Genomic DNA, 7,187 nt, shown 5'->3' on the forward strand with positions numbered 1-7,187 from the left:
TATGAACACTGGTAACCCTGTTATTCAATTCGAGAACGAAAGCAGTAACAACGACTTACAAGTACCTGTATGCTTCTCCTCTATCTTTTCCTTCATCTGAAGCAAGGACTAATCTCAATCTTGTATTTATTATTCCTTTACTCTTAAAAATTTGTATCAAAATGTTGTCACATGCTTATTTTAAATCAGTATGAAATTTTTCTGAGATTTAGGTTTTTTATCCAATGTAACATTGTCATGATTCAGCTAGATTCTTGCATCTGGTTGTAGTTCACCCTTCTTTGTGGTTGTATAGTATTCTATTGTATGATTCTCCCACAGTTTATTCTGCCCATTATCCTATCACAGGCCTTGGGGTTATTCCAGTTTTTTGCTGTTATGAGCAGGGCTATAATGAACATTCTCGTCTTCTGATGCATGTGGACAGGAATTTTTCTTTGCAACAATGACTGGGTCATAAGGTATATGAAAATAAAACTGTACAGTATAATGCTAAGCAATTTTCTAGACTGCTGTTTCAATTTGTGCTCCCGCTGACAACATGTAAGAGAACCGATCGATCTACTGATTTCCAACGTTTCGGAATTTATGTCTTTAATCTCATTTTGCACCTTTTGTTTATTCTTTGTCTTAAGTTTTTTGTTTACTTCCTTTCTGTCTATTGAATCGATCCAGAATTCTTTGTTCCCCTTTCCTCTTAATTTAGAAGTTGTAAATTCCATTTCCAGTCTTTTGGTGGTTATTTTACAATTTTTAACATACACGCTTAATCCATCCCTCCTAAAACTATACCGTAAACTAAGAATGATCCCATTTCCGGGGCGCCTGGGTGGCACAGTCGGTTAAGCGTCCGACTTCAGCCAGGTCACGATCTCGCGGTCCGTGAGTTCGAGCCCCGCGTCAGGCTCTGGGCTGATGGCTCGGAGCCTGGAGCCTGTTTCCGATTCTGTGTCTCCCTCTCTCTCTGCCCCTCCCCCGTTCATGTTCTGTCTCTCTCTGTCCCAAAAAAATAAATAAACGTTGAAAAAAAAAAAAAAGAATGATCTCATTTCCATTACCTCCTCCCTCTTACATGTTAGTGTTGCTTGTTATTTTGGACCCACCTGCTTCTAATACGCCTACGTTGGATCACTACTGTCATTTTGGTTTTATGCAGTTCTTGTCTAGATTTGCCCAGGTTTACCAAATTGTTCACCTTTGTTTCTGGCGTACCATTCTTTTTTTTTTTTCTTTTTTTTCTAGTTACCAGCCCTTTTCCTTGAAACATATCTTTTAGTAGGACTTCCAGGGAAGTTATTGAGTCACCTGCTTTCTCCACGAATATAAAATGGTCTTACTGTACTCTCATCCTTGAATGATGATCTCTTTGGGGATAGAATCTAGATCTAATGTTGTTTTACCCCCAACACACTTCTTGCTGTTTCTCTGTTGTGGAGACGTTTGCTGTCAGTCTACATGTAGATTTCCTTTGTAGGTAATCTGGCTTTTCACTCCAGACTTAAGATTTTCTCTTTGCTTTTGGCTTCCTGCAGTCTTACCGTGCTGTGTTTAGGTGTGAATTTCTTTTTATTTACCTAGTTCAATATTCATTGCATATCCCAAATCTTAGGATTCATGTTTTGTTTTGTTTTGATCAAATCTGCAAACCTTTCTGTCATTGTCTATATAAGTCCTGTGTCCCCTAATTCTCTCTAGTCTCTCCTTCTGGTACCTGTATTAGGTGTATGATGTGCCCCCCCCCCCTTTCGAGGCAACATACCCTGAACCTTTCTTTCAGACTTTCCTTCACTTTGTCTCTCTGTGATGATTCCTGGGCAATTTCCTCAGATTCATTTGTAGTTTTTTTCTTCAGCTGTGGCTACTCTGCTGTGTAACCCTTCCACTGAGTTTCATTGCAGTGACAGTATACGCCATTTCCAGAGGTTCTATTTAGTTCTCTTTCAAATCCACCTTTTAAAAAATACTGTTATTTTCTCATGGTTCCAAATGTTCTTTTATGCCTTTAATAATTTTAAACTTAATGTAGAGTCTGTCTGATAGTTGTCTCTCCTGAGGTTCTCAGGACTGTCGTGTCTACTACCTCTCGGTTATGGTGGATGGTATCCACATATGTTTTGTGGTTTGATGTTGGGTCTGCATTTTTATCTTTACTTACCAGTTTTGGGCTTCCTGGTTCCTGGATCCTACAGGTAGGGTAATTCCCAGCCCCAAATTTGTATCCAGGTGGGCTGTGGTCTCAAATTCTCAGTGAAGACTTCTTTCTCCACTTTCAAATCATGCCAAGACAGTCAAATTTTCTTGTCTTCCTGTGCCATTAGGGAGATTTTTTTTCCAGTGAATTATTTCTAAAATGACTAACCCTTTTGAGGGCTCTGGCTTACTGTGGGGACCTCAGTAGCCCCTCCCTGCTTTGGACAGGCCCAAACCACAGTGTCCTTCCCATTGGGAGCTGAAACTCCAGGCTTTCAAAGCCAGCAAACTGCCCAACGCCAGCTCCGTCCCCACTTACTTTCTCACCACGCTAACTGCCATTTCCCTTTGGCTTCTGGCCCTGGGGGCCTATCTCATGACCTCATTTCACTGGGTGTTCCTTACATTTTGGCAAGTGTTTAGAGATGGGTTGTAGTGGGAGGATTATTAAAGTTATTTCATCCGCCATATTGCCAGAAATGGAACTCACGTCCATTTCAGATGTTGAATGTCTTCCATGTCAGGTGTATTTTTTCTTAGAGTATGGTGGCATCTAAGCCTCCTGAATAATTTGTCTTCTGAATAATCTCTTTTTAACTTTTATTTTAAGTTGAAGTATAGGTGAACTCGTGAATAATCTCATGGGTGAGGAGGCATTGGAATCATCGCAAATGAGGCAAACATAAGGTCAGTGCGGGTATCCATTCCAATCACCTGGGAGCTTTAAAAAAATTACTGATGCTTGGCTCCGCCCAGAAGATTCTGATTTAATTGGTTGGAGGACCATCTGGGCAGTGGCCTTTTTTATAACTTCCCAAGTGATTCTAATGGGCAACCAAGGCTGAGCACGATTATTTAAAACACACTGATGAAAACAAACAAACCATAATGATCCCTGGGCTCCACCCAAGAATGTCTAATTTATTTTGCCTGGGGAGGGCCCCAGGCATATTTTTCAGACATTTCCCTGACGATTGTAGTGAGGAACCAGTGATTTTCCCGGGCACATGCACTCGGAGAAGTTCCGATAATGTCGGAGCTGAACGCATAGGAAGTAATCTAGCCTAACATATGCATGTGCACAGCTAGCCTTCTGACTCCCAGGGACCTTTTAATCATAGAGATTCCTGGAGGTTGTAAGGCCAGAGAGTCTTTCATTCCCCTGAGGACTGTGATGGGCAACCAAGTTTGGAAACCGCTCAGCCAACCCTTCTTGTTTTACAAAAGAGGAGCCCATCCCTGGAGAATGTTTTCCTCTCAAAGTGGCAGAGCCGATTCAGAGGAAAGCTGACCCCTACCTTCCAGTCTAATGTCCGTCTCCTCCATTTCCAAACTTAAAGCCCGCTGCTGCTTTTAGACCATCTTGGCCATTTTAAAGAGGCCGATGTTTGAATTTGTGTGCAGTGACTTCAGGAACGTGGGGTTTTCTGTTTTGCTTTGTGTGTGGATGGCACAGACGAGGGGAAATAAAACAGCCTGCCACCTTGCACATAGGGTCATACTAGTAGCTTGGTGACCTGGCACCAATAAGCCACCATCCATCTCAATTTCCCCATCTGTAAATAGGGGGTTATGGTGGTTTTAAAATATTACCACAAATTCTTTAATTCTTCAAGAAGTGGGACCTAGTTCCCAGCCCCCTGAGCATCGGCTATACTTAGTAACTGGTTTCTAATGAACAGAATGTGAAGGAAATGATGGTGCGTGAATTCCAAGGCTAGGTCACAAACAGCATCATGGCTTCTACCTTGTTCCCTCTTGTGGATCACTTCTCTGGGGGAAGCCAGCTGCCATATCATGAGGACGATCAAGGAACCCAGTGGAGGGGCCCATGTAGAGAAGAACTGAGGTTTGCTGTCGGCAACGTGATCTCACCAGGATTGTGAGTTAGACACATTAAAAGATCTGCAAGCCCCGGTCAAGCCTTCAGATGACTGTTGCCCCGATCTATGCCCTGAAGGCAACTACGTGAGACACCTTGAGCCAGAACCTCCCAACTAAGCCATTCCCAGTTCCTGACCCCCAGATACTGTGTGAGATACTAAAGACTGGTTGTCTGAAGCTACTAAATTGGGATAATTTGTTATCCAGAATAGATAACGAATACAGAGATACTTCAAAACTAAAGCACTAAAATAGGGCTGCGTACTTTATAGACTTACAACAGGATTCATATGCTAACATTTATAGAGTGCTTTAGTTAGACTCTGGCCAAATGAACTGCATATTAGATGGAAAGTAGCGATCGCGTATTATTAATGTTATCAGATTGCAACACATTTCATGTTCAATTACCTAAAATGCTCTTTCTGGAGCATTGCTTTGCTCATCATCTTATCCCCACTGCACACTTATAAAAGGTCACTGTCAAGATATAAAAGTATATATATGATTTAAATGTCTTGACTCAGTTGCTAACAACCATGAGCATGTTTTCAAATTGGAAAAGCAAGATTAATTTAAACTAGCTCCTTTTCACACAATGTGCTTTGTTTACTTTTCAGGGTTCCATTTCACTGCCAAGCCAAGTGCCTCTCTGATTAAAGAGTATGTTCACTTTATCTCCCTTAGTCTCCCACAAGCCTTACCCTTAAGAACTAGCATGGAAGATTTCGCACCGAAAAAACAAACCATATTTTTACCAGAAAATATTTAGTAAAATGAGTTTTTATTGATGAGAACTTCACCAAGTATAAATTTCATGCCTAAAAGGAATGGGCCTTTTGTATTTCCCCTCAATAAATAAATAGCTTCTTTCCTCAAGAATTACGACTTCTGAGCGTGCTCTTAAATTCAAAGCCAGTTCAGGGGCGCCTGGGTGGCTCACTCGGTTAAGCGTCTGACTTCGGCTCAGGTCATGATCTCACGGTTCGTGGGTTTGAGCCCTGCATCAGGCTCTGTGCTGACAGCTCAGAGCCTGGAGCCTGCTTCGGATTCTGTGTCTCCCTGTCTCTCTGGCCCTCCCTGCTCGCTCTCTGTCTCTCTGTCAAAAATAAGAAACATTTAAAATAAAAAAACATTCAAAACTAGTTTGTTCTCTTCCAAGAAATAGAAAATCAGCATGTGCATATCGACCCTTCATTGGTTGGTCCTTCTTCTAGATCTGTGTCATATGGGAAAGCCAGGATGGTATTTTTCTTTCTTTTTTTTTTTTTTTAATTTTTTAATGTTTATTTATTTTTGAGAGAAAGACAGCGTGAGCAGGGAAGGGGGGGCAGAGACAGAGAGGGAAACACAGAAACTGAAGCAGGCTCCAGCCTCTGAGCTGTCAGCACAGAGCCCGACCTGGGGCTCAAACCCACGAACCGTGAAATAATGACCTGAGCCAAAGTCGGACGCTTAACCGACTGAGCCACCCAGGCGCCCCCAAGATGGTATTTTTCTAACAGTTGTAACCAGAGGTATAAAATACTTGGGAAGAACATGAAAAAAGGCAGAGAGTGTGAGCCTGAAGGTGAAGCTGTATTTTTCAAACACTCTTATCTACCATATAAATACCTTTATGTGTAATTTATTTATTCCTAACATTGTTTGATATACTTAGAGACATAAAAGTCTATTTAAACAATGGAGAAAATTTGCTTTGCTTTGTTATTTCCTTCCCGAACCGGGGAGAGAAATGCAAAAAGGTCTCTAATAGAGGGGGGTGGGGGGAGAAAACTTGTTTAGCCGATGTTTTTTCCTTTTTTTTTTCCTTTCCATGTTCCCAAAGGACACAGCTAGAAATCTAGTGTTGTGGCTGAAGAGTTTTGCTTTTTTCTCTCCCCCTCTGGCTTCCACTTTCCTCGATTCCAACTCAAAATGATCACACCCAGCCAGGGCAAAGGCTGCTTACAAGTTTAGCCAAGTGAGAAAAAGTCAGACTCCTATTAAATATCAACATCATTGATTGAGTGACCACAGCAGGGATCCTTCTAGGTGCGCGCAGAAAGGGATCAGACATCTTTATTCTCCGGGAGTTGTAAGAGCAGGACTGGGTCCGGTGTGAGGCTGGCCCCAGCCCCTCTGGGTGGCAACTTCCCTCAGAGGACACCCCGTGCCATGGTGGGGAGCCCCCTCCCTCCCCAACCCCAACCGCAGCTCCCTTCCGTGAGCCTGGGCATGGCAGGCCCGGGAGCTAAGTCCCTGGAATTCAGCAGAAAGTTACTGTTTTCCCCCACACTATCCCAGAGCTGCTCTCCCATGCAGCTTCAAGCTGTTTAACCGCCGTCTGTCATTCGGCCATCATTATTCGTATACGTGTAGGTAAATATTTTATTAAGCATCTTCGCCACTTGGCAGTTAGGGAGCCCTTCGCCTGCTAGACCTGGCGGCCGCCCAGCGCTGCCCGGGAGGGTGGGAGAGCAGCGGGCCGCTTGAACGCGCGGTGGTGTTAATAGAGCGGGGGGTCCTTTCCACCTGGAAACCATTTTCTCCTCTGGCCTCTCGGGCTTAATCTTCCATTTCTTCGTTTTTAATCAGTTACCAATTTGGCCTTGATGAAAGGTGCCGGGGCCTCCAGAAGAAATTGGCTGGGCCTTTTAACTCCACCTGGAAATGGTTGAGGCAGTGCCGCGGTCACCTGGCCTTACACCTCTGCACCCATTTGGGGCCTTGCCCCATCCCTCTGCCTTGCCGGACAGAAATCTCAATGTCACAGCTGGAAATACGCAGGGCCCAGGATGGGGTCCTCCACCCAGGCCCCCCCACGCACACTGTGTTGTGTCTGTGAACGCCAACATTCTCAGGGGGCCTTTTCACCGCCTCGCCCCATAGCCCCGTCAGCCCGCCAACTGGCCAGCAACAAGCTCACAGCTTAGCCCACAAAACCACCAGTCACCTTGGGCCCACGTTTGGTCCACGTCTTCAGAATCCTGTGCTTTTTACCATTTTTCCAGGTGGCCAAAGCAGCAATACGAAGCATGGCCGTAGCGTTGTCCCGTCAGATCTTTGGGTCTCCAGGAAGCCAACCCGATAGGATCTAGTTCTGTGTGAGAAATTCCCACTGTGGAGGACCG

At 44.0% G+C, this 7,187-nt stretch overlaps 1 long non-coding RNA gene across 1 annotated transcript; it reads left to right on the forward strand.

Annotated features, from left to right (window-relative positions):
* Positions 1-983: 983 nt before the first annotated feature.
* Positions 984-4,959, forward strand: LOC109494111. Its single transcript, XR_002148689.3, has 2 exons — positions 984-4,072; positions 4,695-4,959. It is a non-coding gene; the product is annotated as an uncharacterized LOC109494111 (long non-coding RNA).
* The last annotated feature ends 2,228 nt before the right edge of the window (positions 4,960-7,187 follow it).

Source organism: Felis catus, chromosome E1 (genome assembly GCF_018350175.1).
Source record: "Felis catus isolate Fca126 chromosome E1, F.catus_Fca126_mat1.0, whole genome shotgun sequence".
NCBI classification, from domain to species: domain Eukaryota; kingdom Metazoa; phylum Chordata; class Mammalia; order Carnivora; family Felidae; genus Felis; species Felis catus.